The following is a 13,218-nucleotide window of genomic DNA, read 5'->3' as shown; positions in this document are numbered from 1 at the left end:
GCCGCCAGTTGCGGAGCTCCTTCCGCGATAGCCGCCCGTCTCCCAATGGTGACTCCTAATGTATTTTTCCCAATTCGCGATGGCTAATTTTCGGAGCAGGGCGCCCCAAGAAGGGTGGCTCAGGAAAAGCTCCTAAGTTAAACAGGAGCGCTTTTGCTTCCTGCGTGGTGCCTTCTCGGACCGAAGCAGCGGGCGCCATCTTGGCTTCGCGCACCTCCGTGTGTCTGCTTCTTCAGCTGTTTCAGGGACGGTGTTGCTGTGGGTGCAGAGCATGGAGCTCTTTTACCCAGATTTCGTGCCTTTAGGCACCAGGTTTTTCGCCTTTAAGGGCTGGGTCTTCCCGGGCTGATAGGAGCTCTGCAGGCCTCACAAGCACCCCAGGGTAGCTCCCCTGTATCTAGACCTGGAGTCTGCGGTTTTTGAGGTAGATGTGGGCAGCAGGTCTAGGTTTCCCAGCGCTCAGGTGTACATGCTGGAGGACGTGAGGTCTTCTCAGATGGAGCAGAGGTTTCCGCTCCTGCCCACCTTTTTCGCCTTGTGCGGGCTTTGAACATTCTGGGAATCTCAGCACCTCATGGTGGGTCTTCCTCGGTAGGTCTTGTAATCAGAAGGTGGCTGGTTCGATTCCCCCTATTACTGTGGGGAAGTAGTAGTTGCCGTCTTTTGTATCGGCCACCAGGTGCCCGCCTAGGACCTTCCTCCTTTCGAGGCACTGAAGGCTCTTATGGCGAGGCTTTGGGGTTTCTCAGGAGGCTGCCCTTCGGGTCGCGAAGGTCATGCAGCACTTGTTCCCCTTCTTGAGGGATAGCGCGAGTCTTTCCTCCTTCCTACCCGTGGAACCTCTTGTCATACAGGGACCAAGAATGGCTTTGCCCGTGGAAGGCAGCACCGCTCTCAGGAGGTTAGAAGCCGCATTGCAATGGGTCTTTGTACAGCCTCCTGGTGTAGTAGGCAGCTGTTTGTGGCTCCTACGTGGTCGGGCCTAGCCTTACCCCCTTGCAACAGCTTCCTCGGTGTGAGAGCTAATAGTGGCCGGTCCAACCTTAGAATAGGTTGGGTCTATGTGGCGGATCGGCTATAGTAGCCTTCGGGCTGCTACTAAGGAACTTTCTTAGTCGTTTCTGCCCGCTATTGGCTTTCACTTTGCCATGGGGCAGCTGACACGACTTATAAGGGCTATAGGCAAGTTATCTTTCACGGTTAAGCTCCTCTTCGGAGTCGAGCTGGATAAGATAGTGTCGGAGCTGGGAGATTCCAAAGGAATCAAGCGGCTCCCAGAGGTCAGGAACAGGGCGACTTCTCGTATGGTCTCTTCCAGGGGCTGTTTTCGAGGAGCCCTCCGGTATCGTCTGGATAACGCTCTATTTCTAGCAGCGTCAGCCAGCAGGCTTTTCGTGGAGGCCGTCGCTTCGGCGGTAATGCTACCTGAACTACCCCTAGGGCTCGTGACCTTTTTGGGGGACCTGGCTCATTACCCGGATTTCATCGGAGGACGGCTGTCTTCCTTCCTGGGTGAGTGGGTCAGGGTAGCGACGGACGATTGGCTCCTCGGAGTCATCCGGAACGGTTACAACTGAAGAATTTATTCTTGGCCTCTCCTTGCAAGTCCCTGCACAAGTTTGCGGCAGTCCAGCTGTCTCTGGACAGTTTCTTTCTATCGGCTCTGTCGGGCCCTTTCCAGTGGTACAAGGTGGCACAGGTCGCTGCTGGTTACCAAAGACAGGAGGTTCCTCTCGGCCTATTCTCGATTTCGGGAATCAACAAGGCCTTGAGAGTGAGTCACTTCAGGATGGAGTACCTCCGGTCGGTCTTGGCCACCGTAAGGAAAGGGAAAATTTCTGTCAGCTCTGGTCAAGGAGGCCTATTTGCACATTTCTTTTTTCAGCGTTATCTCCGCTTGCAGTCCGGACCCCATGTTTCAGTTCCAGGGCCTTGCTTTCGCGCTGGAACAGTGTCTCAGATCGTCTTCAAAGTGATAGTCGTCATGGCGGTTGTTCTCAGCAAGTCAAGGCAGAGCTCCCTTACCTACTTGACTGGCTGGTCCGGGACCATCTTTTGAGGAAGGTGTGAGAGCCATGGTTAGGGTTCTCTCCCTACTGCGATCCTTGGGTTGGATTATCCATCTGGAGAAGAGTCTGCTAAGTCCTTCACACTCTCAGGTAGGCAGAGTCTGTCTTCCAGAGGCGGGGAAGTAGTAGTTGCAGACTTAGGGCTCCAACTTGTTTCCCAAGTCAGCGTCGCAAACCTGGGAGGCCAGTACAGCATTCTCTGCTCAGCCGTTGGTTCCCAGTGTCGGAGAATTGCGAACAGACTCTCTCGGTCTGGGCATGCCCCGGACGATGCTCGCGTGGTTTGTAGTCACAGCGGATGCCACTTTGTCAGGTTGGTCACTGCCAGGGACGGTGGGCACAAGGAATTTAGGCCCGCTGGAGCGCAGTGGCCCTTCGATCTCTGGGAGTTGAGGAGGATTCGTCTGGCTCTCCAAGACTTTCTGCAGCTGTTGTTCCAGAAGTCAGTGTGGGTCCTGGCCGTCAAGGCCACGGTGGTGGTCTAGGTTAACAGGCAGGGAGGAATCAGGACCGCTCCCTTGGCCAGGGAAGTGAGGCACTGATGCTTTTGGGCGGAACAGCATTTGGAGTGACTGACGGCAGCACTCATTGCAGGATATCTGTATGTTGAGGCTGACCTTTTCAGTCGGCATGTGTTCGGTCCGGGAGGGTGGCAGCTCTCAGACCAGGCGTTCTCGTGGTTCATGAGCCAGTGGAGTCTGCCGACCATGGATTTGTTGGCAACTCCTGTCAGCTCCAAGTTCCGTGGTCTTTCAGCAGAGGCCTGGTTCTTTGGTCTCTGGGAATCGATGCCCTCCTTCAGCTATGGCCTGTAGAACAGCTTCTATATGTGTTTCCCTCTTGGCCTATGTTGCACAGGAGTCTGAGACGGGTGGTCCTGCACCCGAGGCGAGTTATGCTGGGGTCCCAGATTGGTACAGGAGCCTGTGGTTTGTGGATCTGATGCGGCTCTTGTTCAGCGAGCCTTTGCGTATTCACGTCGAGGTCTTTTGTGCCAGGGCCCAGTTGCGTTTCAGGGCCCACTACCATTTGGTCTACGGCCGGGCTATTGGGAAGACTCGACTGACATAAGAGTTGTCCGGATCGAGTTATAGCCACTATGGGGAGAGCGAGGTGGCGCTTCGCACCAACAGCTTACGCCAGAGTTTGGCGCACCTTTGAGTCCTGGTGTGCAGCGGGATCCATTCTCCCGCTTCGGCGTCAGCTGCCTCCATCTTGACCTTCCTTTAGGAGGGCCTCCAAAGGGACTGTTTCTGGGTTCTCTTAGACTTCAGGTAGCGGCCTTGGCCTGCTTTAGAGGACGGGTGAAGGGTTTCTCTCTCGTCCATGTTATGGTGTTCTTCTTAAGGGGAGTGAACCAGCTGGCACCTCCCCTAAGCTCGATCATCTTTTCGTGAAATCTTGTCTTAGTCCTGCGAGCAGTACGGAAGCCTCTTTTTGAGACTCTTTCTCGAATTTCGCTGAAGTTTGTGATACTGAAGTCTGGGTTTCTGGTTGCACTTTCTTTGGCGAGAAGAGGGTCAGAACTTCAAGCCTTGTCTGGTAGAGTCCCTTCCTGCAGTTCACGGCAGCGGAGGTCTCTATACGCACAGTACCTCCCTTTTTGAATAAGGTGTGTCTTATTTTCATGTGAATTAACAACTCTGCCTCTCTTCGTGCCGAGCGGAGGATGATACGTAGGAGTTTTTCGTCCTTCAATGCCTGGATGTTAAGCGAGTGTCGTCACATATTTGAAGGTGACAAATGATGTCCGGGAAGCGGATCATCTTTTTTGTTTTGTTTGCTGGGCCTCACAAAGGTCACAAGTCTTCCAGCCCTTCAGTGGATCGTGGGGTCAAGGAAGCTATGAATTCTGCATACATTCTTTCGGGGAAATTACCGCCGGTGCATCTGAAGGTTCATTCTATGGGAACCTCGGCGGCTTCTATGACAGAATTGAGATCGATCTCTGTGGAGTACATTTGTAGATCGGCGTCTTCATCTTCAGTTCATACCTCTTGCAAACACTATCACCTGGACAGGGCCGCAAGAGGTTGATGTGGCGTTCGGCGCCTCGGTGTTGCTGTTTGGCATTTCTGAGTTCCACCCTGGGTAAGTACTGCTTGGGTACATCCCACTTGTCTATGGATTGATCTATCAGACACTATGGAAGGTAAAATTATGTATCTTACCTGATAATTTTCTTTCCATTAGTCTGTATAGATCAATCTATAGCCCCGCCCAGAAAACGGTGGTGTATTGGTTTACTTGTGTTTATAGTTTTTCAGAGGCACCTTCAACTTCTCCGTCAGGTTCAGTTTCTACTTCAAGTTCAACTTCAACAAGTGTAAGTTCCCTGATTTGCCTGGAGTTGGGGCGAATCTGTTTCAGTGAGCTGTTGAGTTCCTCCCGCTTTTGCGGTGGCAGGGCCAATTAATCAATTCAGTTCCTCCCGCTGCGGCGGTTATAGGATTAATGAGTTGGCAGTCACAGGAGAATTTCTCAAGGTCCATGGGCTTTGGTATCGACATACTGAGGAATTGGTGACTGCACGTGACCATATATAGGGAGTCAAAGTTTGCTCTCTATCTCCCCTGCTGGTGGATGGACATAACCCACTTGTTTATGGATAGATCTATACAGACTAATGGAAAGATAATTATCAGGTAAGATACATAATTTTACCATCTTGCATAATCCCCATATTCCCTAAAAGTTTTTAAAAGTGCTGCCAGGGAATTCCTTGGGTTCGTAATGTGGACCAATATGTCATTAGCAAAAGCTGCCACCTTAAAACAGTAGGGACCAATCTGAACCCCCCTAATATCCGGGTTCGCCACAATTTCTCTAAGAAGGGGATCTAGTGTGAGCACAAAAAGGAGGGGAGAGAGAGGACAACCCTGCCTTTTCCCTCTTAAAACAGGGAAGACCTGGGATTCCCTCCCATTAACTAATACTCTGGTCCGGGGTGCTGAATAGAGCGCTTTAATCACCAAGAGAAAACGTCCCAAAAAAACCATATGATGCCAAGGAAGCAAAGAGAAAATCCCAATTCCACCCAGTCAAAGGCCTTCTCAGCATCAAAACTTACAAGCATGGACTGGAAGCCTTCTCGTTTTCTATACTCCAAGGTGGCCAATATGGTTCGAAGGTTCTTAGCTAAGGAACAACCTCTCGCTAAGCCCACTTTCGATTCATGAATAATTTTAGGTAAAATACGAGCCAATCTGTCAGCCATTATTTTCGCAAAAATCTTGGCCTCATAGTTCAAAAGTGATACAGGGTGATAAGACTCTGGTAAGGTGGGGTCTCTCCCTGGTTTAAGCAAAACGATTTTGTGCCATATCTAACGACGAGAGCATCAATTCCTGATCCACAAACAAGTTGGTCAGAGGAGCCACCACCTCCACACCCATAAGTTTGTAGAATTCTGCCTGAAATCCATCCACCCCAGGGGCCTTAAGTAGTGGGCTACAATCTATTACAAGAGCAACTTCGGCCTCCTGTATCGGGGAATTTAAATAATCTCTAGCCTCCTGATCAATAGAGGGTACTGACACTGTGTCTAAGTAAAGCTTCCCTGGAAGCCCCACATCCGGGGTGAGGCATAGAGACGAGAATAATACTTTGGAAGATATCACATATTGCCTCGTCTGAATGGACTCTAGCTCCTCTCTCATCGCAAAGCTTTAAAAATTTTTGTTGACTTCCTTTGGGAGGAACTATTCTAGCCAGTCACCTCCTTCTTTGTTACCATGTCTGTATAACATATAACGATAATATATTTGTGGCTTAAGCACTCGCTGATGGAGACGGGTGTTCAGCGCCACCTGCAACACTTGTTGATGATGTGCTCTTGCATGAGAAACCCCCAGCCTCTGTCGAACGTGACGCAGCTGGGAGCCCAACCTTAGAATCACCCGGTCCCTCGCCCTTCTGACATAATGAGTGTAACTAATGATTTCCCCTGAAGTACCGCCTTTGCGGCTTCCCAATATAACATGGGATCAAACTCATGTCCCGCATTGTTGGACTTATAAGCCTTCCAACAACGTAGAAGGCGCTCTCGAAAAGTAGGATCTTTATACAACTTAAGAGGGAACATCCAACGACCACAACGACTACCACTTGCCCCCAAAGACCAGTCCAACCAAACCCAGGCATGATCCGAGATAACATATGGACCTATCTCCGCTTGTTCCATCCTGCTAAACTTCCCCCTGGATAGCAAGAGATAATCATATTGGTTTGGGGTGTAGAGGTTACAGATGAGGAAAGCATGTTGATTAACAGTTTGGAATGTTCCAAATGCGTCTCTTGCAATAGAGCTATGTCAATTTTGTGTCTATGTAAATGCTGTAGAATTTTTGTTCTCTTTATAGGTGAGTTTATCCCCCCCCCCCCCCACATTCCAAGTTACCAGTTTCACCATAGGAAAAGTATAAACAAGGCTGTGACCTGTGGTGTTTTTAAACTTTGGGTCCAGCGGGGGGCGTCCCAGCCAGCCCCCCCCCCCCAGAATGACACCACAAAATTCTCACATTCTCCCACACACCCTTGCAACATCTCACCATTCATCAACCCATACACCAGCATATCCAATCTCTTATGCCCGATTTGCCTCTGAATCTGAACCTCCTACCCCAGACTCTCCCAACCCCCCTCCCATCCCCCCAACCAGTACCACCCCCCCACCCTCCAAACTTAATGGTCCCCCCATAGGAACTGTCATATCTAACACCTCTCCCACATCCCCCCTTGTAATCACAACTGTACAATATGTATATGCCGGACCCCACCCCACGTGGGTTTAGTCAAAGTCCACGTTCATACCCAATCCAAAAGATCCAGTTAGTGATTCAACTAGGCGGTAACACTAGCAGTTTCTGCAGACAACCAGTGTGTTCCAAAGTCTCATCAAAACTTGGCAGTCTCTTCCTAATTTCGCTGCTTCTTCTCCCAATGTATTCATCCAACATGAAATAAAACAAAGAGATAAGTTCAGTTGGAGCAGAGCGACAAAAAAAGGGGGGGGGGGGGAATCTGGCATCCACTCAAAGATCAGCGAATTACGTCCTCCTGGTCCACGGTTTCCCGTTCTCCCAGCTGTGTGAGGAACCCACGAGCATCCTCCCCTGTTTATATGTCCGGGGTGATCCATTATGGGTGACTTTAAGGATGGCAGGAGATACACCAGAGCAAATTTTATTTTTAAAGCCAAACGGTTTGGAGCAGATAGGTGCGAAGGCTCTACGCTGTGCTGCCACTCCAGTTGAGTAGTCCTGAAAGCAAAGGATCTTCTGCTTCCCATAAGACAGATTTCCCCGTGCGCAGCGCTTGTAATATAACCTGCTTATGCACAAAATTCAGAACTCGGAAGATAGCCACCATGGGTTTTGGCCACTCTGCTTGTCTGGGTCCCACCCTGTATGCTCGCTCCACACACAGAGGACCCCAGCTGTTCAGAAAATGCAGTTCTTTAGTAAGCCATTGCTCCAGAAATCCCACCAAATCTTTATTCAGTATAGTTTCTGGGAAACCCACCAACTTCAGATTATTCCTGCGGGACCAGGTTTCTAGGTCCTCCACCTTAGCTTCCCACATGGAAAGCTTTTTGTGCATCAAGTCCTGTTTTTCCTCCACTTTAGTGACCCAGTCTTCTACGTCGCTGGTACGCTGCTGAAAAGCTACACAATCTTTTGCCAAATCTGTTATCCGAACTTGTAAACGCTCCAACTTGGAATCAGTAGGCGTTAGTCACCACTCCAGTAGTTCCTCTATTACCGCGTCACCTCATTGGTAATCTCAGCGACCCAGGCCGAGGATACTGTGGGGCTAGCTGGGCTTGAAGGCGCTGCCATCTTGTCCTCCACGCTCTTGCTTCGGAACTTTTCTTTATGTGCTGCTCGCGCCGCCATCGTCCCACCGCCCGGTGAATACAGGTAGCCAAAACACTCCTCTCCTACCGCCCCGGGTTGGAATCGGTGTTGCAAAGTCCAGTTAGCGCTTTTTGCATGGAGGGACCAAACGGGGATCCAGAGAGACTTAGACTAGCATCTTCCCTCTGGCTTGGTGTCACATGATCACTCCTGTCTTTCTTCAAGTTTTGGGCCGCTGGCAACGTCAGTAAGGTAAGTATTCACACTGCCTTTCCTGCAGCTATCCGGCAGTGATTCACAAAGGCCAGCTCTGTGGCCTTCCTCCTTTCAAGCAGGAGGTTGCAGTAGAGAGGGCAGGACTTGACAGGAGGAAGGCCATGGAGCTGGCCTGTGTGACTTGCTGACTCTGCTGGCTGATTGCAGGAAAGTATAAGTGGTGACATCCGTGTGGAGGAGAGGATTTTTTTACCGTGGGAACAAGGCTTTTTACCATTCCCGTGGGCTAGAAAAAAGTTTTTTTCCCATATCCACGGAAATTTTTTTTCAATGTTGCCATTACCACGGTATATCCATGGTAACGGTAATTGTGTCATTCTGTAGTGAGGACACTTAATGCCCACAGAGTCCAAAGGGGAAAACGTTTTGGTTCTGCATCGGCATCCACATTGATCATGGCAGGAGATTCGTACTCAACGTGGAACTTAAATCAATGTCTGCATCAACATCAGGTGCACCGACGCAACATTGAGACGGTCCGGAGTCTGACTCAGTACCATGAATGTGTAAGGACTCTTCGTCGGTGTAGCATGCATTGAGGGACCTGCAGTGCAAAAAACCAAAGAAGCATTGCCATCGTTCTTCCTCCAGGCACTCTGCCAACATCTCCCATGCGTCAACATCTTGGATGCACAGGAAGCATCAATGCAGTAGTGACTGCTCTCCTTCTCTCTAACTTCTTTCCTATTGAGAACCTTCAAGGTCTCCTATGTTTGCACAGGCTATATAACTCAAGCTGCATCCACACCACTGTCTGGCTGGTACCAATGCCTACTCTACAGGAAGAAATCTGGGCTAAGCTCAGAAAGGAGCTCTCAGGACTACTGCATACATAGTCTATACAGGCTTACCTTGTGAGCTGATATGCTGGGAATTTTCAGACTTGGTTTGATTGTAAACTGTGGTTACCTATGTCTTAAAATCTTCCTGATGAACTGCTGACTCTACTATATCTGATTAAAAACAAAATAAAACCCTGTCTTTTCACTTGCAGAGGTTCTGTCCTCCTAAAAGATTCTAATCTGTGTTCATCCTTTTGCCTGTAACTTACAGTTGTTGTTAGATTGTGATTTCATATTTTTATGCTAGTACTTTCTTAAAGGTGCTTTTGTAGAACTGTGTTTAGAACTTCTGTGCCAGTGATTTCATATTTTTGTCCTGGAATTGTCTTAAAGGCTCTCATTAGAACTGTGTTTGGAACCTGTGCCAAGTGACTTATTCCGATCAACTTGGTTACACAGAATTTGGTGACTCTGGTGTCTGTCTTAGAGGTGTGCTTATTAGAATTAGGTTTTGAATTTTCAGTGCCAGAGACTTAATTCAATCAATTTGGTTATATAGCATCTGGTGACTCATACCTGTGGAGGAGGGGCAATTTGTATAGAGCTGTGTGGTAAAAGAAAAAAAAATAGAACTTAAGTTTACTTTGTGAGCTGCTAAGCTGGGAAGTTTCAGACTTGGTTTGATTGTAAACCCAACCGACGCATATGTCAACATCGGCAGAAGAAATTTCTCCAGCTGACACTCTGGGTGATACTCTCTTCCGTGTACTTCCCAAGAACAGTACTTTGAAGAGTCAGACTCAAACCCCACCTGGAAGACAGAGCTGGACCCACAGGACCTCTTGCCTGATCTTTCTCTGCCATCTGAGAGACTTAAGTCTCCTCCAGAAAGTATATCCTTTCCTGGCTTTGTCCATGAAATGGCCCAAGCCATACCTTTCAAATTGGAGGCAGGGGAAGAAGCTCGTTCAGAATTCATTATCTAGATTATGACTCTCCTCCAAGAGAAGGAATTACTGTTCCATTTCATACAATTATGAGGAATACTCTGATTAAAAACTGGGAGACTTCACTGACAGTTCAAGTTGCTCCAAAGAAAATTGATACAATGTGCAGGATACAAAAATGCATTGGGTTTGAAAAAACTCAGTTACCCCATCATTCCTTAATTGTGGAATCTGTTTTAAAACATACACGCAGTACGAGATCTCATGCTTCTGCCCCTCCAGACAGAGAAGCTAGAACATTAAACTCTTTTGGCAGAAGAACAATCGTATATTAAATAACTTTATTCCACAATTTACTTAAAGTTGCTAATACAGAGTACTTTCTCCTTTGCAGACCTTCTTCCTCCTGAAAGGGCTGATGAGTTCTTCAAGCTTCACAGGAAACTTCTAGATTTGTTGTAAGTACCGGGGCAGGACAAGACTTTGATGCTTTTGATGTCTCTTCATGCATTTCTGCCTTAGGAGTAGCAATGCGGTGTCTTTCTTGGCTTAGGGTCTCTAACCTTGAATCCACTATCCATGAGTGTCTAGCAGATGGCCTTTGTCATAGAGATAATTTGTTTGGTGACAAAGTCAAGGAAGTGGCTGACCTAATAAAAAAAAAAACAACCATACAGATACTATAAAAACTCTATCTAGGCCACAAACTTCTGCTGCCTCCTTCTAGAAGATTTGCAGGAGTTTTTTTAATGCTCTAATTAGTATACATCTAAGTGTCATTACCCCCTCTCCCCCCCTGCACACACACACTTCACCTCAAAGGACTAGGCCCAAAGCTCATATCTGTGACAGCAGCGGGGAGAGACATCACAGACTCCTTCCCAGTCTAAACAAGTCAGTTTTTGACTCTTTCCTCGAGGGCATTGCCGCTGTCCAATTGTCCGTGCCAAGCGAACTACTGGTAGGAGGCAGACTTATCCTCCTTCAACAGAGGTGGCTGCTCATAACCTCCAACAGTTACGTATTATACAGAACGTTTATGCTCTGAGGGGGGGGGGGGAGACCTCCCGACCATCCACCGAGAGAGTTTTGTTTCAGCTTCCTCCAAATGATAGTAATTTGGGAGGCGTTCTCTGCCCTCCCCCGGTAGAATGCAATAGAACCAGTTCCTCTGCTAGAGAGGGGTTGAGGGTTTTACTCCAGGTACTTACTCATACTAAAAAAAGATGGGGAGAGTATGACCTGTGAGATTTAAACAAATTCTTTCTCAAATAAAAATTTTGCATGGTTTCCCTGGGATCACTTCTCATGATCCAACACAGTGACTGGCTTTGCTCTGTAGATCTCAAGGAGACATTATCTTGCATATCTATCTTCCCTGCCCACAGAAAGTTCCTACGCTTCTGCTGTGGATCTCAGCAATATTAGTACAATGTCTTGCTGTTCGGCTTGGCTGGTTCCTAAAGTCTTCACAAAATACCTGATAGTAGAACCTGCAACACATCTTCCCCTACCGTGATGACTGTTTAATCAAGGCAGCCTCCTGAGAGGCTGCACAGACTTCAAATCTATCTGTCATAAGGCTCTTAGAACTCCTCGGGTTTGAGTACATTACTCCATATCACATCTTCTTCCTGTTCAGACCTTAGAGTTCATTGTGGCTCTTCTGGACACTGCTCAGGGTCGAGCCTTCCTCCCTCATAAGTACATAAATATTGCTATACTGGGGCAGACCAAAAGTTCATCAAGCCTAGCATGCTGTTTCTAACAGTGGCCAATCCAGGTTACAAGTACCTAGCAAGATCCTAAAACAGTACAACACATTTTACTGCTTATCCTAGAAATAAGCAGTGGATCTTCCCCAAGTCCATTTTAATAATGGCTTATAGACTTTTCTTTTAGGAAGCTATCCAAACCTTTTTGAAAACCCCTCTAAGCTAACTGCTTTTACTACATTCTCTGGCAACGTATTCCAGAGTTTAATTACACGTTGAGTGAAGAAATATTTTCTCCGATTCGTTTTAAATTTACTACTTTGTAGCTTCATCGTGTGCCCCCTAGTCCTAGTATTTTTGGAAAGAGTAAACGAGCGATTCACGTGTACCCATTCCAATCCATTCATTATTTTATAGACCTCTATCATATTTCCCCTCAGCAGTCTTTTCTCCAAGCTGAAGAGCCCTAGCCGCTTTAGCCTTTCCTCATAGGGAAGACTTCCCATCCCCTTTATCATTTTTGTTGCTCTTCTCTGTACCTTTTCTAATTCCACTATATCTTTTTTGAGATGCGGTGACCAGAATTGAATACAATATTCGAGGTGCGGTCGCACCATGGAGCGATACAAAGGCATTTTAATGTCTTCATTTTTGTTTTCCATTCCTTTCCAAATAATACTTAACATTCTGTTTGCTTTCTTAGCCGCCGCCGCCGCCGTACACTGAGTAGAAGGTTTCAGCTTATCAGTGATGACGTCTAGATCCCTTTCCTGGTCGGTGACTCCTAGAATGGAACCTTGCATTATGTAGCTATAGTTTGGGTTCCTCTTTCCCACATGCATCACTTTGCAGTTGCTCACATTAATCGTCATCTGCCATTTGGATGCCCTGTTTCCCAGTCTCGTAAGGTCCTACAATCCTCTTGCAATTTAACAATTTTGAATAACTTTGTGTCATCAGCAAATTTAATTACCTCACTAGTTACTCCCATCTCTAGATCATTTGTAAGTATGTTAAAAGCAGCGGTCCCAGCACAGACCCCTGGGGAACCCTGCTATCTATCCTTCTCCATTGAGAATACTGACCATTTAACCCTACTCTCTGTTTTCTTTTAACCAGTTTTTGTTCCACAATAGGACACTACCTCCTATCCTACAACTCTCCAGTTTCCTCTGTAGTCTTTTATGAGGTACTTTGTCAAATTCCTTTTGAAAGTCCAGATACACAATATTGATCGGGCTCACCTTTATCCTTGTTTGTTCACTCCTTCAAAGAAATGTAATAGATTGATGAGGCAAGATTTTCCTTGACTAAACCCATGTTGGCTTTCTCACATTAAACCATCAGTACTCAGGGATGAATACCATCTGGTCCAGGCAATTTGCTGCTCTTCAGTTTGTCAGATTGCGCCATTACATCCTTCAGGTTTATAGAGATTTCATTCAGTTTCTCTGACTTGTCAGCTTTTAATACCAATTCTGGCACTGGTATCTCTCCCAAATCATCTGCGGTGAAGACCGATGCAAAGAATTCATTTAATCTCTCAGATATGGCTTTGTTTTTCCATTTTG

At 47.3% G+C, this 13,218-nt stretch overlaps 1 long non-coding RNA gene across 1 annotated transcript in view; it reads left to right on the top strand.

Annotated features, from left to right (window-relative positions):
* LOC115474888 overlaps nucleotides 1-10,390 on the top strand; it is a 204,102-nt gene extending 193,712 nt beyond the window's left edge. Inside the window, exon 5 of the long non-coding RNA XR_003942929.1 lies at nucleotides 10,327-10,390. This is a non-coding gene — a long non-coding RNA (uncharacterized LOC115474888). The remainder of the gene's footprint in view (nucleotides 1-10,326) is intronic.
* The last annotated feature ends 2,828 nt before the right edge of the window (nucleotides 10,391-13,218 follow it).

This window comes from Microcaecilia unicolor, chromosome 1, assembly GCF_901765095.1.
Source record: "Microcaecilia unicolor chromosome 1, aMicUni1.1, whole genome shotgun sequence".
NCBI classification, from domain to species: Eukaryota; Metazoa; Chordata; class Amphibia; order Gymnophiona; family Siphonopidae; genus Microcaecilia; species Microcaecilia unicolor.
This window is presented reverse-complemented; position numbering and strand designations above follow the sequence as displayed.